Source organism: Cylas formicarius, unplaced genomic scaffold (genome assembly GCF_029955315.1).
Source record: "Cylas formicarius isolate icCylForm1 unplaced genomic scaffold, icCylForm1.1 PGA_scaffold_8__14_contigs__length_24414737, whole genome shotgun sequence".
Taxonomy (NCBI): Eukaryota; Metazoa; Arthropoda; class Insecta; order Coleoptera; family Brentidae; genus Cylas; species Cylas formicarius.
Window position 1 is genome coordinate 6,959,761 of NW_026844361.1, and position 26,851 is coordinate 6,986,611.

Sequence of the window (26,851 nt, forward strand, 5' to 3'; positions counted from 1 at the left end):
CTGTATTATTGGTTTTATTAAAATAATTACCACTTACCAGGGCACTTACTAGTTGAAAACATTATTTTAATAATTTGGCAGATTGGCTTTATGATATGGATATGAATTTTTTTCAATAGAGAAGATGTAATTTTGTCAAAGCCCGACGTCGAATCAGATTTTAAGGATAAAATTATATTTTTTGTTTCATCTTCTACAACAGGGTTAAGAAAAATAGAACGTTTAATAGTAGTGACCAAATTTTCATCTGTGATTAATTGCTGATATTTTGTAATATTTGTATTATATTTGTTTGTTTTTTGGCGATAAAAAAATCATGGTATGTAAATCCCTCCCTGCAAAATTATAGAGCTAAGAAACCAACAGGAAACTGCTTGAAATCTTAGAATTTCTGCCTTATCTTAACTCGAGTGAGCCTCGAATCACCAGATGGTGTCATTTGGTGCCGGTTAAAGGATGCTCTGAAATTAACATTAACAGACTTAAATCCAATAGAGCACCTTTGGGATGTTCTAAAACGAGTTCCGCATCATCTACCTGCCCCGATTAATTTGCAAGGTTAGGTCGTATAGTTCTTTCGGAATGCGAAAACATTCCTCAAGAAACCGCCCAAAAAAGCAATTATAAGTTTTTGGGCATTGTATTTTGTATAATTCTTTGAACTTTAATTAAAATTTGAATGTCTCTGGTGCAATACTGTTTTTTTGTTTATATTACACTAGCGCTAAATTAAAGGAAGAGAGCAAGAATAAAGAGATAATTACAAACATTGTGCGTTAATTTTGAACTCGATTTATATGGTTCATTTGGCACCGTTGGGCCATGTTATGGGATACAGGTTATGAATAATACCACGGTATGATAGCAACTGTCTATATTCTAACATGGCCGGCCTTATCTATGTAAAAGTGGGAGGGGTCGTAATCTTATTGCCAACAGCACAATATAACATATCACTATTATGACATCCCTCGTTTTAATAAGAACACTATTTACAATCTTAGTCCAATTTATGGAAAAGCTACATTTATGTAAAAATTTTCTCTAATAAAAAAACTTAATTTAGTTTTGCCAATTGTTGTTTCCATACAAAGTTAATACGTGACATAATCTGAAAATTTTGTGTTTTTCTTGATAGTTCTACCAGCTCTGGAAATAAAGTTTTGAAAATCTGTATTTTCCTGAATACAAGTAGAGCTAGGGTTACTAGAGCTACAGTTAGGCACATTTACATTATCTTCATTAGCTTCTCTTATCAGAGACGCTTTCCTTTTCACAATATATATTGTAAGATAAGGAAATTACTTTCTCAGACGACTCGAAGCGACAAATTCTGACACTATAACGTCATTTGCAGATGACACTTCAATCGTTCTTCCACTTCTTCACTGTTCTTATCTTTATCGTCAACATCGAAACCCAAATATACATAATTTTCGCACGAAAGATTGTCACTCTTTACAAATTCAAAATCCTCTGACGAGTGTTCCATAGTTCTATTTATTTGACAAGGTTCTCTAAATAATTTCAAAAATCTTCTATTTCAATCTATTATTGAGCCATCGTCAGATTGAACCTTGTAAGAACGAATTCCTACCTTACTTAAAACTATACCCTTTTGCCAAATTTCTGCTTTTGTTTAGCTATGTCTAAATGTTTGTTATATCTGACTCTAGAACCAAAAGGTGGTTGAAAATATGGTTTAGGCAATAATTCACGAAGAGATCTATGCATTAGCACAAATTTGCAAGCGAAGACCTTCCATCAAGTGGAGTGTTCATCAGATCAGTAATGTCAAATAAGGATCACGATTTTCATAAACTCGGTTCCTCCATCTGAAATGATTAAAAGTGGAATTCCATGTCTAGAAAAAATTGATTTTAAATTTAAGATGACATTTTTACTAGTTAAATCCTTACTTAGATTACTAACCTCCACAAATTTTGAATAGTGATCTGTTACAAGTCGAAAGGAGTGATCATTTAAATGAAAAATATCACCAGCAAGGCACCGCCAAGGCACCCTCGGAACCTTATGAGAGATCAACGGTTCTGGACAATTATTTTTATTGTGATGTGACCACGTCCTGTATATGCTTATGCATAAAAGGCAAATAAAAAGATAAGTTTGCTTTTTCTACACACTAGTTAACACCCAAGTGTGAATTTCTAATGAAGCTTACCCAGAATGTCTTGCCTAGCTATTTTAGGAACTATCAACCTAGAGCCCCTATAGAGCATATTACCAATCAAACCAAGTTCTGAACAAAAAAATGGTTTCTGGTCTTTGGTGTTATTTAAGGTCCCCTCCGGTGTCGAACCGACCCCCCTAAACCGCTCTCGCGCCCACATCGATGCATTACTCATGCAGGGCGTGGAGTTACCTTTTAGCGGTTGAAGGCGACCGAGGGTAGCGGAAACGGACCGGGAAGTCGCTCTTCTGGCGCATAATCGCCTTTAACGCAAAACGCTTACGTAATACGGCAACAAAAACGTCCATTACCGCTCGCGAACAACCTAATTTTACCAGCAATCGAGCAAAACCACGTCGCCTTTTGTGCGGGCGAAACGATCGGAAATTGGCTTTGAATTTATAGCAATGCCGAATACATAATATTGGGTACGGCGGGGACGGGAGGGGAAAGAGGGCTTGGCGGAAACCTCGCGAGGTTGTTTTTTATCAGCGGTAGATGTTTATGGGGTTGCGGGTTCTTCTCCGGCTTTTCCGTTTAGCTTCCCCCTTTTGAAGTGCATAGAGTGAGAACGTTTTGCATTAAAAAAAAATTCTACTACTGCTGTAAACGAGTATATGATCGAACTACAACCAAACTTATATGGAATCACCTAATTATTAATATGAAATATTCGTTTTTTTTTTGTTATAAAAGGTGAAAAAGTACATGTACACATTATAGGAATTCCGGCGGGGAAGAATTATTTCTTTATCACAAAGGCAGCTTGGAAAAAGGGTGAAGTTACGCAAAGGTTTGTTTCAAAAACCTAATGAATAGACAAAGGAGAAGTCGTGGAAGAATGACTGCAGAAGGCAGAGTCGCCTTGTAGCGCAAATAGCAACAAAAGAAAATTGACTAGTATTCTACTTTGTTTGCCAAAAACCTACGCACACAGCCGGGCCAAAAATCATCGGTTATCACCTTTCTTGTTTACAGAGTCGTAAAACTATCTCAACCCGAGTCACTGACCCCAGAATTAGAACACCTTCATTTAAATGAGTAACCCCGCACTTGCAACTGTTGCCCTTCCTTAAATTAAAAACATCACTGACCACATTTCAAAAGTTCTTAATCAATATAATGTCAAAACCAGATTTCTGCCAAAAAATTTCTCAACGTCTTCGATCCACCAAATTCAAAATTCTGTTTGAGATACAGCATTCCATGTATATGCGCCAAAGAATACATTGGAGAGATCGAATGAAAAATATTAACTAGGCTCAAGAAAACTACCACAAAAAATTCATCAGATGTTACCAAACAATCTTAACTGCGACCTTTCACGAATATACATGACCTTCCTTTAGCTCCGCCCTCTCAAACAATATATAAACAAGTCCATGGCAGAATGCGAGCCAGTCTCAGTTAAGCTCTGAAGAAGCCCGCATGATGATTCGCGAAACCTTAGCAAGTCTAAATAATAAACAACTGACGCAGAAGGCATCCACGAGATTTGTAGATAGTTCCAGAACATCTCATCTAGAGCTTCGAAGACAACTTTTTCAAACAAAACTAGCAAAATGGCAAAAGGAGACTCGCTCGAGGTTATTTCGCAATTTAGCAAAAGACAGTTGAGGGTTCATAAAGTTTCAAGCCAAATTATAGGTGGCCGTTTAAAAAGGTGTTTAGAGCATAAAAATTCGCATTTTAAGAAGTAGAGGGAGGTAACCTAGACTCCGTGATGCCCAACCTATCACAAAATATAATGGATGTAGTGTAATGTGGAAGTATGATTGATGAAAGAATTCCTTTCATTCCCAACTCGTCAAAGGTATGGTGATTTATAGTTTTGCGACCTGTAGTCAGCTAGGTAATTTTTGTCGACTTTTTTATTTATGCAAGTGCACGTTCGCATACCAGCAAATCTACAAATTTATCTTAGAAACCGAGGAATAGGAACAGTTTCAGAAAAATCGATAAATATTCGTCAAGAAGAAATTAAGAACTTGAAACAGCAGCATAACATTATATGTTGTTAAGTTATTATTTTTATCACTAAAATTTTTAAAGAAATCTACACTTTTTATAAATTGTTTCATAACCACGAAAAAAATTGGTTTGGAAAAACAAAATACCAAAAGATAAAATTTTGAGCATATTTGACAATAATCTAATCTGACCTATTATTTTGTTATTGTTTTGGTTAGTTTCGGTTTGTTAGAATAATTCTGCTGCATATATTTTAAGCTACTGAGGTGACGATTTTAAATCCGGATAGCTTAATGTAGTCCCTTGAATTTTTTCTCACTATTTCTTATTGTTTATACTTTCGCCTTTGATTTCCAAAACGTAATTTGTTGACTTTATATATAAAATTCGAGTATATCGTTAAAGTAGCTTTAAAGCCAACTGACCCACCATTCTGGATATTTGAATGATTTTTGACTTTTCTTTATAGTTCGATTTGACTTAAAAATTAAAATTAAAAGGTCCATTTGGTTAACCACACGCCACACCAGATTGAAAACATTTTTTTTTCATTTATTGATAAAGGTGGTATTGAGCTACACGCCATTTGAAGTGAGAGTTTTTCCTCATACTCATCGGTTTTTGGTGTTAACAGTATACACTTTAATACACTGAGGCATTAATGAGAGCGTTTATAACGCTATATATATTAAAATGGCAATGTAGTTTTGCTTTGGTATATACCTACGCTTATGGGTGACCCCTAAATTGACTCGTAATGGACGCAATTTGAGTTTTTACTGCTGCACATTTTAGGGAAACAGATTATAGCCGTAAACATGATACTACGCCCCAGTCGTTAAGGTAGTAATGGATACGGACTGTGGGTGGGTATGTGAAAAATGGCTAGGACTTTATAATACGATGTAAACAAAGTACGGAAATACACAAAAGTTAACGAAATATTTAGACAGAACAATTATTAATTAACAATGAATACCTTGTGCAAATGCTTATTTTAATGGAACAAAAAAACAATTTATAACTACCACAGATGTCCGAATAAAAAAGACCGCCATAAAATTGTGATGAATGGTTGCTATGGCAATCACATAAAGGTATGAAAATAATTCGCTGAAAGTGGGATGATAATGTAACAATATTAAATATTTTATAACACACGGTTAGAAATTCACGAAAATAAGATAATTAATAATTCTTTCGTAATAATAAAAAAGATAAGATAAAATAAAAAAACATTATTTTACCGCCACGACTAATGGCTGATTTTTTATCCAATATTTATAAGAAAACTACCCTTTATTTTAAACAAGGGATCGCCATCTTAAATTTTTCGCACTTGTTTTAAAACACCCCGTATATCTATAGCAACCACCAAATACTGTTTTACCCAGAGAAACGTGTTCACCCTACAAATTGTAGATGGCACAGCAGTAGGGAGCTGTAAAGTCTTTCATAAACAAACACACGAAACGTCACCCGATACAATAACCTCCTATCGTTTAACGCGTTACAGGAGCACCAGTAAACGCTCATAAAAAATTTTATATGGAATGTAACCAAAATAAATATTTATACTATCTATTTTCGGGCGATATTCTTGGAACGGCAACCGCATATAGGAAAATCCCGAAAAAAAATACATCAAGCAAGATTTTTGTTGTATTTCGTTCGTTGTACGGTTGCACAGTCTCGACTATTGTCATTTGCATATTTTCCTATGGATCGTTGCTTGGGCGCAGACTTCGGAAGACCGATTGTTCGGCGTAAATTCCCGAATAAATGCATATGTAATTTTCCTTCTGGCGCCAACGTTCTGATTCAAATTTCGCGAGCATTCTAGCGAAACAGTTTTGATGCGTTTTGCGAACGCGAAGGTCGGAAGATATCTCAGGCCAACCTACTAAAAGCGCATAGTCTCAGAGCGTAGAGTTAGAAGTCCAGATTTAGATTTCAAAAACTTTTGTTTCTTGCTCATTTCGTTTTGTTCTGGCGTAATACAGTTTTATGATGAATAAAATCGAATACTTTAATATTTTAATATACCGGGTGACACAAAAAACTGGAAACACTCTATAACCTTTAACCGGCTTGCGATGACGATTTGAAATTTGGAAGAGTTAATATAGGCTGAATGTCCAATTTTTTGACAATATGTAGTCAATGGTTGCACTTCGGGTTTGAGCGGAAAAAACAGTAACTTTCGAATTTTAAATAACACAAATTATATTTTTTGCATTTTAGATTCAGTAAATCATTCTACGTAGGATAGGATGGTTTTTTCATCTTTTCTGTTTTTTTTAATTATTTAATTTTTGAAAATTGTGTCTAGGAGCCTGTGGCCATCATAAATACTATTTACCAGGTCACCTGATCATGTGAAAAATTGTAAATGAATTTTTTTAAGGGATTTTGAAAACTTTGGTGTCAAAATGTTGCAAAAAAAGTTGTTGTTCCCGCTAGGGTGCTTTTTGAAAAAAAATTGCCATTATGAAAGTGAAGAAAAATTTAATTTACAATTTTTTTCATGATCAGGTGACCAGGTTAAATTAAATAAAAATCTGAAAAACAAAAAAAAAAGAGAAAAACACCGTCCTATTTAACGTAGAATCCAAAAATCCAAAAAAATATAGGTTATTCCATTTAAATTCGAAAGTTACTGTTTCCGCTAAAATCGGAAGTGCAACTATTGGCAAAAAATTGGACATCCAGCCTATATTAACCCTTCCAAATTTCAAATCGCTATGTCAAGCCGGTTAAAAGTTATAGAGTGTTCCCACTTTCTTGTGTCAACCGGTATATATTGTATTTTGGCCATATCGGTTAGGAATTAGAAATTTTAGTTGTGCATTATTATATTGTTAACTAGTTCCGGAGTCGAAAGCAATCTAAAGACATTTTTATGTAAATTTGTGTTGCTGTAGGCTCCTTTTAAATTATCTCAATTCAAAGTGTGTAATTATTAATTAGTAGGGAACTAGAACAAAATTTTAATTTGAAAAATATTGCTTACAAAAGTAAGTTTATACTATTAAAATAACCACAGTTGACAAAAAAGTATTTTCGTAGTTCTATGTAACAAATATAAGCAATTAAAAATTGTAAAAATTAAATCCTGTGTGAAACGCGCTGTCATTGGCTGTGACCGGTCGTGACGGCAATTCGCTCGTAAGACTACGCACCAGCCGGATGGTAGCGTAAAGAAAGCCATTACAGAACGGCAACGCGTCTTGGTGGTTTTAATTTAAATTTTAGTCTTGATTCTGTTGTTTGCTTTTGTTATCTTGTGTTTAGTATCAAAAAGAAAGTTTTGAAAATATCCGAAGCCAAACACCGAAAGTTTTTCTTTTGCTGAGGTTCGCGGCATCTTTATAAACAATTTAGCAACTATTTTTAAACCAATATAATATTGTAATCAACTCAAAGTTTTCTAGTTTTTAAAATTCATACGGAAATTCAAATAAAAAGTAAATTTTCAACAAAAAATACAACAAGTGTGTATGTCCAGTTCTACAGGGTCCTACGCCTTCAGTTTCCATTCCTTTCGGTCTTCTCAGTCTCCTGGTTAGTTTTGGTTAGTTTTGGTTAGTTAGTTCCTTTCTGATATGGCTCGACATATTCCGCTTAATCACGTGATCTTATATCTTCTTTTTTTCCTTCTTTCTATGGGTGTCCGTTTTAGAATTTGCTTTGGTAAATCTTTCTTCACCCATTCTCTCTACGTGGCGATAGCATATAAGTTGTCGTTGGTCTATTTCTTCATCCATCCTTGAATTACCGGCCGCTCTGCGCCTTAACGTCTTAAGAACTTAAAGTGTTCTTCATTTTACATAGATTAGGAAAGTATTAGCATGGACACTCTGCAATAGGATGGGTGCAAATTCGAAAGGTTAAAAATATTTGCATGCAAATATGCGGTTTCTTGCACTATTGATGAAGAATGTGAGAAAGTCCTAAATGTTCAGTGCCATGATTATTCTTTTTTCGAGAAAATTTTTAATTGTAAAGACTTTATATATGCACTGGGTTTGTGATGCAAAATAATATTTGTAGCTGATATAATTTATTGTTAAAGCATACTTACATTATGTTAGGTGGATGTTAACACGCTTTTCCTGATGTGGCCAACCGAAGTTATTTGTTATTGGGGAAAGAGTAAACTTTCCAAAGTCGGAACTACAATTAAGTTTCTGATATTACCTTACTTTGGAGCAGAAAAAGAACTAAATTCTGATGAAGAAAACTCACTTTTTTTTACAGGAAGTTATAGACAAATCTAAAAGTCAGCTCTCAAAACGTTTAAACTTTGATGGAGTAATGGAGCGTCTTGGTTTTTATCAGCCGATGTTAAAATTTGCCAGTATTAATGATTTCTTGGGGGAAAACCAGACTATACAAAATTCATAGAATTTTGTTCAGGGAAAATGGATCCCGAGCTATGCTTTGATGCTGCGGTGCTTGCTTCTATTATTATCATATAACACACACTAAGGACAAATACCTACAATCTAGCGGAGATTAAATACAAACATACATTTACACGAGCCAAACATAAATGTAAATAAAAGGCCACCTAACCTATAATTCTCAGCCTATTACCCGAAAACTCTAAAGCAACAACGCCGTATCAATCTTAATGCAGCGGTATGACGTCACGATTATTCCCACACACACACACAACTTGAATTATTTATTGCAACTTAAATATAAATAAACAAATGCATTGAAGAAATTTTAAAAAATGTTCTAGTTCCCTATCGTTAATTGCCATTCACTACAAATTTTGAAACCGTTACTTCTGCGGATAAGTTTCCGTGTGTCGTATTCTTCTTTGTTGATATAATTCACCGTTACGTTTATTTTTAAAATCGGTTATATCACACTGCGACGGATTTATTGTTTATGCATCTATAAATCTTCACTTTTTCAAGTCGATAAAATTACGAACAAAGGAAAATTCAACAACATTCAACAATTATTTCAAATATTTGCGATCACCTCACGTTCTTCAAAAAATATGACCTTCAGCTTGAGCTAACAGTACCTTTCATTTTAAGCCAGAATTAAGAAGAAAATAGCCTGCAAGTATTGGTAGGCATGTCTAAGTCGCATTCAGACGACAAAGTACAGCACAGTCTTAATGTTTATCCCTACTAGAAAAAGCATAATTGCTACGTAAAAAAATGTGCTTTTGTTGAGTTCTATCTCGACTTGTCTTCGTGGAAAACTCGTCATCCGTATTCCAAAGCCACCCACACACCTGCAACCTTTGATCTCGAGCCGAAGATCACGCGGCAACTATCTCTTTTGACAGAAAACAACCGTAATAGTCGGAAGGCTGACCCCCGTCGCGATCCGTGAAACTAAATTTGCATTTAAGACTCTCGTGCATATTCATTGCCCTGGTACAAACGGCGCACAGTGGACGAATCGAGCAAATATTATTTTGATGTTACCAAAAAAGTCTTAGTAGATACCTACCCAGGTATACTAGACAAATTATTATTCGCATTATTTTGAACTCAGCCTTTCAACTGTCTGTCACGTCGGTTAAAAATAATCTTAAAAATTGCTATTGCTGCAAAGAAAGTCAATTTCTTGATTAAATATGTCGATGGGAGAGTTACTCGGTCCTAGTAATTAATTTACATTCTTTGTTACATTTTTTAAATTTTAACGCTCGTTATATGAGCAGCTATGCTGGATCTACCACCAAATGTCTTTATTTATGCTTACCTGCAACTAGCTGTTCTTATACAGGCTACATAAGCGAAAGCTTTATTTGAAACACAACATCTTAAAATCAAGTTCGATGTTTTTCTGTTTTTTTTTTCTGTTGATTTTTAGCTGAACTTTAAGCAAAGTTGTTATCTTGTACCACCTCCTCCCCCTTTCGATCTTTCTCTGTCTCTCTCTTTGCAGTAGTCGTTCGGGTCCGCGCGTGGTGACTTAGTCAATGTACAAGATTTCTCCATGCTTCTCTATCCTTTACGGTTCTCATGATTCCTGCTACTGACATATTTGTGACGTCTATAAACCTGATGCCCTGGATCATAAATTTCTCCATCACGTCCTTCCCTATCGTTTGCACGTAAGTATGGAAATATTTGGTCAGTTGACCGTCCAAGAGATCCTCAACATCCTGCAATAGCACATAGCATTTCAAACGCCTCTATTTTCCTATGGCATGCAGCATTCAACTTCCAAAATTATGAGCCATAAGTTGCGTTGGAGTATGTCGGCGCTTTTAGAACTTTCGTTTTGATCATTTTCCGGATATTTTGGTCTTTCCAAATCTTGACCACATTCTTTTCCCATCCCAATCCTTTACTTGATTTCTGGGATTTCTTGATTTCTGGGATTTCTTGATTCTGGGAGCCTCCCTTGTAGATTATTTTGACGCCAATGTTAATAACAGTGCCTTGTTAGCATATAAAAAGCTAAACGTACGCTTCTACAGTACTGATGATTGCTATTCAGTTAAAAGTCACTATTTATACTACGTCTAAAGCATATTTCAGTAAAGTCAGCACTTCGTAGAAGTTTTTCTCATTCTTCTTGTAAGGCAACGCCTTAAAGAGGACATTGCGATGTCAGAAGGAATAATATTTGCAAAAAAAATACCCACAAGTTCTTGGTGTAATGTACAATATTTTGAAGAATTAGTTCTTTCTAGACGAATCTGATTTTTGATCTGAGTTTTAACAATGTATTAGGCCGGTGTCTTTATGGTTTTAGACTGAACTTCAGTAAATAGACTACATAACTTAATTATATGTGTAGTTGACACTAAAATTTGGAATACTAGCCTTTATGGTAGTACATGAAAACAAAACAAAAGAGATGTTGTCGGAAAGGGACATAAATTATAATTATAATAATCCTAGAAATCAAAGAAATGCTGTTTTTATTATTTAGATTTAGCAAATATAAGTGTTTAAATCAAGAATTAAATAGACTCTTAGCAACTAATAATATACATAAACTTTATGTTCATGTCAGTTATATTCGTACGTTCCTAGTTCAATAAAAATATCAGGTATGTAAATATTCTTATGTAAAATATTTAATTTTTATAATTTTTGCTATTATTGAAAATTATAAATCATTTTATTTTTAAAACAATAACAACATTAGAAAAAACTTTTCAAAAAATAAAATTTTCCACTATTTTGAATAACGCAAATAATTGATGGTATTTGTTATATAATTGGTCGCGTTTAATTTAATACAGTAAAACATCACGTTTAAAAGGCCTCAGAAAAAGAAGTCTTCTTTAGGTGTATAAGTAAATATGCAACGTAACGAAAACCTTAACATAACCGGAAACTAGAACATATTCGCTAATAACGGTGGATTACAGACCGATATATAGATATTTACATATATCGTTGGACTCGTCTTTTAAAGGGATATTTAAAAATGTAATAAAATATATTGTTTTTTTGTTAAATAACTTTATTTGACCACCTCGTATATAATTGAGTGACAACTGAATTATTACAAAAAAACAAGATCATGTTGCTGGAAACAACTTTTGAATTATAACGGTTTTTATGATACTCATAGATTTCGAGATAAGGTGCAGGCCTCTCTTAAAACAGCCACCTTGCACATGTCTTCAATACCTTTCCGTTTATTTTGAATCCGGGATGCAATGTTACCACAGTGAAGTGGTCAGAAACAGTGCTTTAATATTACGTTATGCAACAAGTGTTGTAAACAATATTTGAGTCACGAGTTTACTTGGCACGAGCGGAACGAGTGCTTAATAAACGAGTGACTTAAAAAGTTTACGACACATTCGGTAACCTTTTTAAATCACTCGTTTATTAAACACTCGCTCCGCTTGTGTCACGCACTTGTTGCATAATAATAATAATTTTCTACTCCCGTCTGTAAAATACCTAATTATACACCGATCTAGCGTGTGAGAAGCGTCACTTTACCATGTGAGTTTCTTCGGACATATCCGGGATTTTACCGCTCGGGTTTGGGAGCAATCGGATGTTTTCGGAGATTTTGACGTTTGTCAATTCTGACTGTCATGTTAGTGAACAACACGCATGTTTTGCAAAAATGTACCCAAAAACTGATATACAGAAATATGTTATGCAATATGTCGGACAATTTAGATACTACGTGCAAAAAGCTGCAATTAAAATCTAGTGAACTATTTCGTAAGTAAAGTGACATTTATATCATTTAAGTTTCCCACAGAAAATTTACATGCCGTTCGCATGAAATTTAGTGGTTTTTACGGTTTTTATATTAATATCTTGCCAAGATCAGCTGCAGCATTTTCAAATATCCATGTCTCATAGTATAAACAAAATAAAACTGAAGGTTAGGACCTGCTTTTTCTTGCTTATACTATCTTAAAAATATAATCTTCTTAAAAACTCTATCATTAGATGATTTTTCTTCCAATTACAGTCTTTTTTTTAAATAAACTACTTTATGATCAATTGTTAAAGTTAAATAAGCAACATAACGTTTTAAAATTGTGTTAATTACACAGTACACACATGTAGACAGCTAAAGAGAGACGACAATAGCAGAACCGATGGGAACGATAAACGAATAGGTTCAATAGCAACGAGTAAATATGTTGTTTGAATGGTACGACATTTAGTAATCCGATAAGCTGTTTTGATTTTTAAATAGTGATTTTTTTCGTGACGGTCGTAGAAAAAGTATAGTATGCAACGCGTTTGGTAAACTCACTCGTTTATTAAGCACTCGCTGTCGTTTATCGCACTTGTTGCATAATATACTATTACAGAAGGCAGTAGCAAAAAATATAGTTGACTTCCCGTTGTGGGTATTGCATAATTAATGCGCTGTTATTACTCTCTGTCTTTAACAAACAGACCATATTCGGGTCAAATCGTCTACCGTGCGGATTCTATCCGAAACGTCGTCTACGGCGTTTCGGTTCCTAACGAAAATGTGCACGAGCCGTCGCCAACAGCATGCCGGCAGGTGTCTCTAGCATCTGCCTCCCGATCCGAGTCAGCTGTGGTGGGTTTCCGGCCCCTCGAGACCCAAAGGCTTGTTGCGTTTTTCGTTTTCGATTTAGAAAAACGCTTTCGAACGTGTTATACGACGGTCAATCGAAAAAATCGTGGGACTTTTTAACATACTGAGCGGCCCAAACAATCGGCGAAGACGGTGGGCCCCCGGCGCTGCGAGATCCAGGAAACGTCCCACGTCCTCGGGGAACGTCCTAAATCATTTAAATTAAATTGAGACGGCGTCGCGAACATCCCGAGTCGGGTTTTAATTAATGGAAGAATCATGCGACGTGATAGATTAGCGGAGGGGGTAATAAAAGGTTCGCGGGGAGGCGAGTCCGGAATCTGGAGCAACAGGAGGCTGGCCGGAAGCTCCAATGTGGTTACAATTCATTGGGACGACAAGTCTCTGCCTTGATTGAAGAGCGAAACAAATCGCCCATACTCGAAGAGATCTGGTTTCACAAAACTGGGGATTCAAATGCACAATGTTAAATTTTCAAAAGAATAAAATAATCTACAGGGCGGCCCGTTTAAGAGGGGCCTATACCTTATCGCGAAACCTACGGGGATTACAAAAAAAAAATACAAAAGTTGATTCTATTAAAATGACTTTTTTTTTTATTTTCCTAATCGTCGCTTTTTATATACAGGGTCGTAAAACAATGTCACATTTGCATTGCATTTTTGGATAGTCCTTTGCGTCGTTTCGAACTTTTTAGCGATCATCTTCAGTATTCGTGTTGTGTTTTAAAACTTATTTCCATCTGTTATTTTTACGAAAATAATGCTCTTCTTTAGGCAATGATCAAATTTAAAATATTTTCTTAAATTACGCGGTGTTGCCGCAAAATGATAAATTGACAACTATTTTCCGATAATACATAAGTTCTTTTACATTCAAAGTTTAAGAATCTTGAAAATTATTTCCTTAAATGGAAAAAAACTTTTAAAAAATATTCATATTTTTAATAATAAGACCACATGTCTTTCAAAAATATATAGCCTGTTGAAAGACACAAACACAAAATTAATGATACCATTAATTTTGACCTTTTCGACATAATCATCGCGGTAGCCTTGAAAACACTTCCAGACTTCCACTATTTCCTATGTATTTTATTAAGTTGCATTTTGTATAATGTATGCGAAGGAGGAAAAAGTTGACCTATTAGAATGTTATATCGCCGATAACGAAAGTCCGACTCTTGCTCTCAGACAATATAGAGTCAAATTTCCCAATAGGCGATTGCCAAGAAAAAAATATTTGCCAAAATATACCACCAGTTTCCAACAAATGGTAGTGTTTTGGTAAAAAAAAAGTAGGAGCTGAACCGTTGTGTATGAAAATATACAGCTAGATGTTCTTCTGCATTTGGATTATGGAGTATGGATTCTCCTCACATTTTGTAGCTTAGCAATTTCAGCTATGGTCAGCCAACAAACACTCAATTCCTAAAGTCCTACTTAAATCTACTAAAAATCTACCTAAAACCTACTTACACGGTGATTTAATTTTAATCCAGCTGCATTCAATAACGGGTTTCCTTTTCTGAATAACCTTTATAAGCCAACAAATAATATTTGTCTTATATTATAACAAAATATAAACCTCCAAAGCGTAAAATCACCAAATCTAAAACAGTTCCTTGATTGCGGCAATAGCATTTTCGAGCATACATTAGTTTTAATTTTGTTAAACATGTATGAGTAATTTTTCAACGAAACTTTTTTAAGCCACAACCAGGGCTAGATTCGATTACAAATGATTTGGGAAGAAGTCCAGAATAAACGTGGGGAAACACAGCGGAAAAAAATCTTGAAGAAAGCGACAGCAATGAAGTATGCAGTATTTAAAATGCTACATAATATTGGGAAGAAAAATAATGCTGTTCTAAAAACTCCTACACTTACGCTGGTCGAAAATGAACCGATTTTATGTGGAATATTGATAGTTCGCGATTTGGACAGGCATTCAACATTTAGGGGCGTTCCTGTGTCGGAAATACAAAGATGGTGGACGCGATCGGACCTGTCAAAATCGGATTTATTACCTTAGAGGCTGAGCAAAACAGAATCGGGAAATCTATCAACTTAATAGCCGATCCTTAATCTGGCATGTAAGTCGAATCAATCCCTGCGGAAGGCGACGACGGATTTAATTATTCCGTGGGTATTAATCATTTTCGTCGAGGCGTGGACTAGAAAGAGTTACGACCGAAAACTAATAAAAAGTGATTTTGATTGCGGCGAAAATGTAATATCAGGACGCAGCGGGGGTACCGTAGAGATAGGGCGGGGTGGTGTTCCAAGAAAAATATAGCTACGGGTTTTGGGGCTTCGATATGATATTTATATCTTTTTTTAAAGGTATTCCTATGAGGGATCATGGTATGACAATCAGAAAAAGAAATTGTATGTTCTTCGCAATTTCTCCCTGTAGTCATGAGGAATTGAGTATTTTTTCGGATGTAACTGTTTTCAGTAATTGAATTTTTTATTTTTTATTTTTATTGATTCTTTTCTGAAAAATGTTAATCGACTTTAACATAATCATATGGAATTTAGGAAGTACTATGAACTTAAATTAGAAAAGTATCTGAAATAAGTGAAGTGACCTAGGATTTAAGCTTGGTTTCAAGATGGCATAAATTATAAAGATATAAAGATGTGAATTATTGTAATTTTTATGAATCGCTATACCAATGAAAATGAAGGACGTTCTTGCCCAAGCACCCTCTAGTTAGTACTGATCTTCCACTTCACACTTTAATAAAAAACCTATTCCAGAAAAAGCAACTGAAAGAGTCCCTGTTTTGACCTTATAATCTTAGAACATTTTTTCCTTTTTGTGTAAGAATTTTGTTGTACTGTTGTGAAATACATAAACTTCTTTTAGTTAAAAAAAAAACCGACCTCACTATACAAAAACAAAAAACAAAAACTCAAAGATTTGAAATTTCCGAATGACGAAAAACTTGAACAACAAAACAAACACCTATTTGCGGGGAAGTATCTATCTATCTATTCTATCTGCGGTGCGTCTCCTAGAAGAGCCCTGTACTCTCGGAGAAATACGTGGGGAGTTTTGATAGTCCCTCGGGTTCAATCAATGAGGTTCCTTGTCCTCTTAATCTGCTGGTCTTCTGCCCAGCTAGTTAGAAGGTGAATTGGAGTTTTCTTCTCTTCTAAACACAGCCTGCATGTACTGCTAAAAAAAACTACAATATGCTTTCGGGCAGCCAGGCATCATTGAAGGTTTTGAGCGTTGCCTCAATGGCCTCGATGCTTCTCCAAACCTGCCAGAGGCTGCCATGAGACTGTATCCATGTTAAGGAGTCAAAATAAGGTAATTCTAGACACTGTGACCTGAGAGTCATAGATACGGCATTGCCGCCGAGTCCCGTTATAGTTTTTCTACCCTTAATAGTCACAGACTAGATTGACTGAATTACATTCCGCCAGTTTTGTCGATATTTTCGACACTCAAGTGGCAATCCTAAGCTCACTTTCACAGAGGTAAGAGCCTGAACTGACCTTCTGTTGATGTTTTCGCAAGAACACAACAATATCTCATAGAACTCTACCTGAAATATACTGGGATAGATCCTCAGAGGTACAGATATCTGTGCCTTAGGACAGCTGCCATATATACCAGACCCTGTCAGTTTTGAACTTGTCTAGAATAGTTTCTCCAGCATAGATCCAGTAGTTCTTTGTAGGGATCCACGCTCTGTATGTTGTATAGAAGCATAATCTAGTCTCAATCCTTGCATAGAGATATCATCTTGGTTCCCGCCTGAGACAGGTGGCAATTGTCGGTGCCCTTCTGCCCCCGGCTTGTTGTTCCCCAGCAACTGCAATCTGAGGGTCATATTCCGGGCTTCATCGACGCAGTCGGCATGGATTTCAAAGAATCGGTCACCATTATGCAGTCCAGGCTTTGTACTCGCCCTAGAACTGCCCTGATATTGTGTTCCTCAGTAGATTTTGTAGATAAGTAACATTATGTATATTTCAAGAGATCCTGTCCCTTTGGGTCAAGTTTGGTGCAAGTAATCATTACCTTCAGACCAGCAAATTAATATTTTTTCTTATCTTAATCATATATTCCTAGAATTGGCAAAAAAATATCAAGAGGCTAAAAAATGCTATCAAGGCAAAAAAAAAGCTTTTGTTTGAAACGTGTTTTACTTTGGGCCAAAGAAATTGTTTTTATCTGTGAACAATATTCACTTTAGTCACTGATTAGTGCACACGTCAATAGCATATCAGATATGGTGTAAACATTCTAGAGTAATGAGCAAAACTATATATTATAATCATTGATAATAGTACAAAATGTAATAAAATATAACGAAAAAATTCTATATAGGAAAGAACAATGCTAGTTACAAGTTTTATTGCTTTTCTCTTCTTCCTGATTCTTCTTTATCGTAGTAAAGGTTTAGCAACAGTATCTCATTTGGTGTTCTTGTGCCGTTGGCGTTGCACCTGAGGTATCTACAACCAGAAATTAAAACGTACGTTGTACCTATAGTCAACACATTGACTAAACTACTGACCAACCGCGTACAGAAGAAGTACTAGAGAGCATTTGGTCCACCATGCCCAACTCTTCAACGCTATTTGACTTCTTGACAATCGCATTAAGTATTGCGCAGCTGAAAAAACCGCGATTGGGATTTACGACCGGTATCCTCAAAATTCCTGATCTAACCTTGACAATACCATTAATTACCATGGAATTAGTTCGCTCACAATTCTACTCGATTTCATTTGATGTGGAGTGGATGCAGCTGCTATCGATTTCTACGCGGATCGTTGAATGTTTTTGGTGACGTCACCGCGAGTCTTGCAAAATTAATTAGCGCGAAAGGCCAACACTTTACGATGCCGTAACAGTAGATTAAAGACGGTGTTTGCCCGGCTATAAAATGGCGATTTATCGTCACAGGTAATGCTTGGGGCGTAACCCAGACTCGGATAGTCAAACAGCTATTTTACGGACAGGGAAAAATTGATGTGGCGAAATATACTGCTGCAAAATTTCCCGTTTTTTTTAGCATTTCAAATTACGCAGCATCGAAAAATATCAGATTGGTATCAATGCTTATGGGAATACAGTTTTGCCGAGATAATTGAAAGTAGTTGGACTCTTTCGACGAGGTAATCATTCCCATTCCTTTTCTATCTGCGGTCCTTTATAGCCAGGGCGGTGCATTCACAATTTTCCATACATTATGTCCGCACGTCTAGAGGAGCCCTGTACCCTCCAGAAAGTACAGTACCTTATTCAAGTGGAGCTTGGATAGTTCTTCAGCACAATAAATTGAGCTCTTACTACTACTGCTTATTTTTTGATTTTAAAATACTCTCCCAACTTCGACATGCACCAATTGGTAACAGAGCCTACTCGGATTACAAGTAACTCAAGTTTACTTATTGGTGTACAATTTACGCATGTGTGACAATATTGAAATGATATATCCGTTCACTCTATTGTTTGCAAAAAGACCGCCATCCTACCTCTTTTCGGGACCTTAGAGATTTTTCTTCCTTCGATAATGATTTGTTTATGAATAGTCTTAGGGCAATTAACTGAGATATTTTGTACTCTTTGGATAATATAAGCGTACAAGTGACTTTTCGAAGAATAATATGAATTATTTATTTGATACTCATACCTCACTAAGATGGTTAAAATTAAGAGACCGCCCCTTGACTAACCGAAAGTTTTTAATAAATATTTTAAAATAGGTCACGTTTAAGATTCAAAGGTGTTAAGTCAGAAATTGCTTTAAACGAGTATAGAGAACTAAGAAATTTTGTACACTCTTGGTGAGATTCGAGAAAAGGTATATTTAAGGCTGATCCTAAAAATATTTCGCTTACTTTGAGGAGACATGTGCACAGTGCTTTAAACAATTAAGACTAATCTAGAGCTGGAGCTGTTGGTGGTATTTTATTCTGATTTTCTAAAGTCTAAAGTCCCAGCATATCAGAAACTGCGGCTTAACAACTTCGTTGCTTTCCATGCTATAATAAAATCCTCCCAGATACACAGTCTGGTTTTCTACTTCTTCATCTGTTGATGATATAACGCTGATTAAACTCTTATCTCATACTTTTGGACTATAGCAAAGCGTTCGAACATTGCATCACTTCTTTTTGGCTAAACTGAAATACTTTGGGATAAAGTATACTCTTTCTCTTGTTTTTTTTTCAGAGGCACCAAAGAGTTCTTATGGGAAATAACTATTCACATTCAATTGCTCCCGAGAGGGGATTCTGGGACCTATTCTGTTCTCAGTTTATGCAGCTGCCTACTCTACTTTTTTAAATTCTGTAGATCTCATCAATACGTCGATAATACTCAGTTATATGTTTCCTTTGTTGCTAGTGAAGCTTTAAATGCTGCTATTAAAATTTGGATTTAAAAATAATTTCGGACTCATGACCTCTTATTAAATACCCCTAAGACGCAGATGTTATTTGGAAAGAAAAGTGAAGAAATTAAAGAAATGCCACTCTAGGATTATGATTTGACGATAACTTGCGGTTTTCTAAACACACTGGCTCGGAGTTATAAAAATCCTTCCATAAGTTGAACAGTAAGGAAGTCAAACTTAAACTTGATGATATGTTAGTCTGATCATATCTCGCTTATTGTAGCATCGTCTATTACCCAACTATATTAAATCTAGACTCCAACATCTTCAGAATGCTTGTATCCTTTTACTTATAATCTCCAAAAGTACGACTATATTTCCCAGTACCTATCTGAAACGGGTCGGCTCAAAATGAAGGACCGTTATAAAGTTTAGTTGGCCATCCTGTTTTTGTACGAATGTCGCCACTCCCGTATTAACTTATTTTTGAAATATCTTGATTATTCTTCCTTACGTCAAAAATACATTTTTGTATTTATAAGTGGTCAATAAACGATTATTTATTTATTAATAAAGAGAGTATATTATTATTCTTACTATTATATAGAAATTTGTCAGAGCCAGAGGATGCGAACAATAAAAATAGAATTAAAAAAAGAATGCATATGAACGGATTGCTCAGAAGAGTAAGAAGTAAGGAGAGAGAAGGAATTATAAAAAAATAAAAATCCTGACGCCAGCCAGTTAATAAGAATAAAAATACATTGATTATTGAAAAAAATGTGTTATTTTTTGCTTCATCATAAGGGTTTTGGGTTGATTTCAGTTTTCTTTTCATTCTTTTAGACTCCAAAAACACAACTGAAACTTAAATTCGACCATCCGAATGGCGCAAAACTGGCTCTACACGTATTTTAATCGGTTTTTGAATACAGAAAACCTTCCGAGTGACACTCATAAGGCGTTTAATTCGGGAAAGTTCTTGACGCATCCCCCAAAAGTAGATGACACAGGCTGACGTCCAATTACTTATTCATCCGTCCGCCCGAAAACCGAAACGGTCGCGGAAATACGAGACACAATAAAAAACGAATTTTCGCGGTGTTTAATTGCCGCCGCTCCTCCAATCTTCTTCCTCCTCTACCGCCTTTAACGCGGACGGTGGTGTTTTCAACGTTGCCGCCCCATCTTTGCAACTTTATGTCGGTTCTCGTTTAATAAGACAAGTATTTACTTCATCCGATCATCCCATATTGATAAATGTTCTTTCCAAAACATTATTTGAAAACGATATCTGACGAATTAGATACACTTTTCACGATAACAAATCGTTATCCCACTTCTGACAATGTTTCCCGCGACGCGGGAAAATCGGCAAGAATCGGCAACGGCGCCGCCGACGTACGGGTTAAAGGCGCGGGGGTGGAAGCGGTCGCGGGCGCCGACAGAGACGGAAGGACTATTGACGTAACAACGGAAGGAGCCGAGTATGCGCGATCGCAAACGCTCGCTCTTTTCCGAGTTATAATGCCGCGGCGGATTCAGAGTTGAGTTTAGTTTCGTGCCGGACGAATCCGGGATCAGACGGGTTCTGGCGGGCCACCCGGAGCGTACGACGCGGTGGTGCGAAGTTGTGCGCGTCTGGTGTCTCGTTTCTTAGTTGATTTTTGGTTTATTTTATCAGTTTTACCCTCAGGCATCGATTTGACGTAAGTTTAGGTTAGACTGAGCGTCCTAACTTGAAAACTCGAAGTTAAAAGATTTGCCAGGATTAAATTGATTGGAATTGGGACATTTCGTGACTGACCGGCGTTGATAAATATATTATTGGGAATACCTCATTTAATATTATTATTTCTTTGCCCATCGACGGCCCTTAAATTGCCTCAGGTATCACTTGTCAATTTTTGCGACTCCACATTTGGGCGAAATAGATTTTCAACTTTTTAACCAGTAATCTTTTGATGGAAACACTCTTGTACGCGGCAACACAACCGAATCCATACGACCGTATTTTATTTGATACTTTGTGTACTCTTATAATATCGTCCAATCCTCTTTTATCGAATTAAATGAAGACCTACAATTTTTTTATGAAATTCGTAGTTTTAGTTACGTTGGAATTAGTTTTCCCGTATCTAGACTGAACAAATGATAGAAAAGAGTGATAAAAAAACGAGACAGACTACGCGAAGAATTCAAGCGCTTCCACGAAGACGTATAGGTTTGTTTTGGTCTGGTTCGAGACTCCTCAGAGAAATGAAAAAATATCTTTTAAAATGAACAATGCACCGAAGAAATCCTTAATCGAAGTTACGCGTCCCGTGGAGTGTTTCTTTAGTTGAGGGGTATATTCTTTGCACTGCGAAGATTGTAATGCGGTCTGTAGCGGGCAGTCTAATACAAGGGAAATGTGACCAAATCTGCTTTAGCTACCCATCTTTTGTAAACGATGCATGAAATTTCTCCTAATAAAAACATCAATATCCTACATGAGAAATTAGATTGACCAAAGCCACAATTTCTTTCATAACTTTGCCATTGCAATTTGCGCGTGTATGCGTTTGGGTTGACGTTTTTATATGTCTGATGATGCCCGTGTAGGCGAAACGTGTGTAACTTTCAACAATAATAATGAGACCTTGAATTGCGAGTACTATTGGATTTTTAGTTCTTAGAAACTTAATGCTGGTTTTAAATTGAAATATTTGTGCATTATGGATGAGGAAATATATCGAAACACTGACGCTCGCAATGACGATCTTCTTAAGTCTATAAACACATTAGAAAAACCAAATGAATGATATTATTATTTTATCTCAATAGGAACAGAGTTAAGAGTAAAATTTCAAATTAAGTATAATGTCTACGAATGGCAATCAGTTTCCAATACTTGGCTTTTCTCCTGTCACTTTCCGATCATTTTTGTAAAATATTTTCCCATGTCCATCTCTATCGGATTTCGAAATATTTGTTGTTTTCCACATTTTCCTGCTGAAATGTTGACTACAATTTGCCAGTATTCTGGATGTCACTTCCATGTAGAGTAATTATTTCTGTGAAACACAGAGTAGAGCGATATACATCATGTTTTTGTGTTAACCAAAATTGGTAAAAGTACTTTTTTTTCAAATGGATTTCCTTATTTATTAGGATATATTCTGGCGGATAGAGCCTTTTTTTTAATCCATACATCAGGTGCGTATACCTCAATGTCTTCTTTTTCAAATGAAAAGAAATAAATATGATTAATACTAGCAGGTAATATTTCTAAACTTCTTGACATTTTCAGTTATGTAAAAATTTAAATTTCTTTACATTCGTAATTTGTATGTCGATTTTACTAAACTGATTTAACAACATATTGTATAGATCAATTTATTAAGACCACTGACATAGAAACTATCCAGTTGCTTGCATAACACCCGGCAGTCTAACTATCACCGATTTTTGGATTTTCTTATCTTATGAATTTAATTATACTTTGTTAGAAGAAAAGTAGATTTTGCTCAATTTCTAGTTTTTCCCGACCTTGCTGAACTAGATCAGAAGAGCATGGCTAAATCGTTAATAAATATCAAAAACAATAATCGTCTTATAATAAACTCTGCAATTGAAGGAGCGGGTCGGCGGTGCATCAACTTTCGCTACGAATGCGGAGCGGCAGGTAAATCCAACTTCAGCGAAATCAAAACTCCGGGTGCAGATCCGGATTTTGTTCCCACGGATTATATTCTGATTTTTTTTTCTCGTAACTCGATTCGCAAGTCCAAATTTGAATGCGACTTGGGCCTCGCGGTCGATGTCGATCCGTTTTCAGCCTCTCGAAAGATGGCAGCAGTAACTTAAGACGTATACAGGGTTACCCACGGTCAAACCTTATAGGTTCGTTCTACGTCGGCCATAGGTTAAATTGTGGTCACTTTGTAGTCCCTTTGTATACCAAATTTGGTTTCATTACTCTGCACCCTTCTGAAATAGACTATAACATAGATTACACACGTAAAAATAAGATTGTAAAAGTCTTGATTTTTTTTCCTTTTCGACCTTCGGTCCTGAATAATATAATAGGTCTGAATCGATTCTCTCCTGATGAAAATTTGAGAGGGATGGTCAAATATATGTGGCGGGAATGAAAATACGGCGAGAAAAATTTGCCCTTGGGATATCAAAAATACGTTATATTGCGTCTCAGGATACGACATCCTATCTCTTGAACTGTTGAAAGTCCCTGGCAGTTTTATTGCGGTGTTACATTTTACAACGTCAGTTGTCGACAGGCTCGGATAAATCCTTCCCCATAATAAGCAATGCGTTTCGAATTTGCGGGAATTTACCCCACAGAGGCAATTTTTGAGGGCCCTTCTTTTGTCGGAATGTTGCTTTTTAACGGGATATTTAAAATTTAATTTTTTCTGGGATTAAAAAAAATATCAGCTTTTTTTGAAATGCCCAGAATAGCGAACCAAAGCAAACAATCGTAAATGATCAACTACTTTCAACTCGTGTGATAAAGTCAATCGCGATTGATATCATTGCATAAGAACTTTGCACCTATTTCATAATTTACGACACAAATCACTTCTTTGGGACGTAATTAAAATCTCATAATATAATTCTGCACAATCATTATAATAAAGAGAGACACTTCCTGCCAGCTCTCCCGTGCTCTTCAAGAACACTTATTAGCACTTGGCGAATGCGAAAATTAATCAAACTCTTTCACATAAAATAAAGCCCTGTTTATTTATTTTATGTCCAAGTGTTTTTCTGGAACTTCTAGCTATGATCACCAAGTAAAGCAATGTGGGTGATCCCAACAGCGAGACGGGTGAGAAGGCGCATTACACCAAATAACTGGTATGTCGTTATGTAAGTTTTGATTAGTAAATCAATGACGCGTAAATCCGGTGTACCAGCTTTATGAAATCCTTGAAATCTTTGTTATCTGTGGAATTTGTCTGCAATCATAACGTAGTTCTAAAGTTTTGTTAGAGTTTTCTTGACATTAAATAAATCGTATTTTAATAATGGAGCAATTAATAATTAATGTAAAAAAATGCCAATGTGTTATTAAATAACTATTTCTATTTTGGGGTCTAAGATGTCACCTAACTAATTCTGACACATAGCAGTTACCTCACCTACTACATAAGCATAAGTATTATGAAATGAAACGAATTGGAGGTGTGTTTCATCTGGATGATCTTGAAGTATTCACCCATCAAAAATTCATCTGCAAATCCTCCGTTCATTTGTCGTAGTTCAACACGCGGTATATTTTGACACTGACACTGAATACTATTTTCCACTTTTTGAAACGAAGAAATAGAAAAATTTTCTACGCGACCTAAAAAATCTGGGAAATTTTATAGTAAATAAAAAATTTCAGTCATTATGTTCCGAGTAGTCAGATGGTCTTTGGAGTGCGGGAAATAATAAGGGATTCTTTCCAAGAAGATGTGGACATTTTTTTGATTTTCTTGAGTGATAGCATACCCAGGAGGAATATATTGGAACTAGTTTTTAAAAACATCAGCGTTCCTGTTTTCATCATAGTCTCTAGTCCCTTTTGATTGAAATCCTAGTAAGGTACCGCCGACAAATCCTGTTTTGTTAAAATTGTGTAATTATTAATTTTTTACCTCTTTTCAAGGGTGATTTTATTCCAGTGTATCATCCTTTCTTCGAAGCGCATTTTAACTTTTTATCCTGACATGTTTTCTTGTCGCAACTGTTCTTAAATATCGCCATCGCCAGGAGATCATTTCGTCGTTCTCTATTAAAAGTTACTTTTTGTTCTGAGATTTTCTGTAAGGAATATTGATTTCTCTCCTAGTTTTTCACAATTTCTTTGGTGGAATTAAATCATGAAATTGTCCTTTTTTAGTTCCGGTATTATTTTGTCCAAGGTAGGTATTTCTTCCTTTTGATAGTTAATAGTTTCTTATTTAAGTAATTTATCAAATGAAATAATAAACTTAAGCAACCTCAAACATTTTAAAACTAATCTTTTTCAAAAACTACTGGTCGAACAAATTAAAAAAAATTCTAGGTAATTGAAATGAAATATTATTATTGTTACTTCGTGTTTGATTCTCGGGGAACACTAGTCATTTTTGTTTGATACCACTTACGGAAATTTACGTACTTTTTTTTTGTCCTCTGGTTCGATAGAATGGTATTTTGTCTATAATTGAAATAAAGACCCTTATTATTATTTTTATTTTTATTAATAATAATTGTCTCACTTTTAGAAAGCGAGATTTTACTAATCCGTTTCTCAGCAACAGATTCAACACCAGTCGCTTTTTACAAAACTTCTGGATTCCTCCTGCGTCGATTTTTGCTTAGTCGAAATTGCTGACGTTTCGCCAATCACCCTGTTGGCTTCTTCAGAGCTTGACTGAAACTGGCTCGTATTTTATTATGTACCTGCTTATATATTGTTTGAGGGGGGCGGAGCTAAATGAGGGGCATAAACACCGTCTCGGGTGACACCCATATTACTGACAGGTAGAGACCTGAGTCGCTGTTAAGATTGTTAGGTTGTTTGCAGATTTGTATAGACTTTCGGATTTTTCGTTGGTAGAAGAACTGATTACATGCAAGAATTTTAGTTTTATCAAATAAAATTTTATGCCCGGTTTCATGAGTGTGTTCGGCAACAGCTGATGAGTTTATTTGTCTTAGTCGTAAGGCTCTTTCGTGTTCTTTGAGCCCAGCTGACATTTTTCGTCCGGTCTCTCCAATGTATTCTTTGCGGCATATGCATGGAATGCTGTAACCTCCTGGCGTCTCAAATGGAATTTTGTCTTTGATGGACCGCAGATATCGAGAGATTTTTGGACAAGTGGTAAATCTGGTTTTGACGTTATACTTCTTTAGAACTTTTGATATGTGGTCAGTGATATTTTGAATGTAAGGAAGGACCACAGTGGCAAGTGTAGGATTGCTTTCGGCATCATTGCTATTGGAAGGTTGTGGTGAAGTGTATTTTTTGATGGAACGTTTAATATCTTTAATGGGGGAATTATTAGAGAGAAGAGCAGAGGTAAGGTGTTTTAATTATGTTTTCAGTGACTCGGGCTGAGATAGTTTTACTGCTCTGTAAACAAGAGAGTTGATAACCGATGATTGCGTGTGCGTAGGTTTTCTGTAAACACAATGACCTAATGTTAGGTATGATTTTCTATTGATAAGACTATCTAACAATGGCAGGTTATTATTAGCTTCCAACTCAATGGTAAAACGTATGTTATGGTGTATCGAGTTTAAAT

The 26,851-nt window shown here is 35.7% G+C and overlaps 1 long non-coding RNA gene across 1 annotated transcript in view; it reads left to right on the forward strand.

The window, feature by feature from the left end:
• The first annotated feature begins 21,143 nt into the window (after positions 1-21,143).
• LOC132706800 (uncharacterized) overlaps positions 21,144-26,851 on the forward strand; it is a 128,263-nt gene continuing 122,555 nt past the window's right edge. The window contains exon 1 of the long non-coding RNA XR_009619647.1: positions 21,144-21,280. This is a non-coding gene — a long non-coding RNA (uncharacterized LOC132706800). The remainder of the gene's footprint in view (positions 21,281-26,851) is intronic.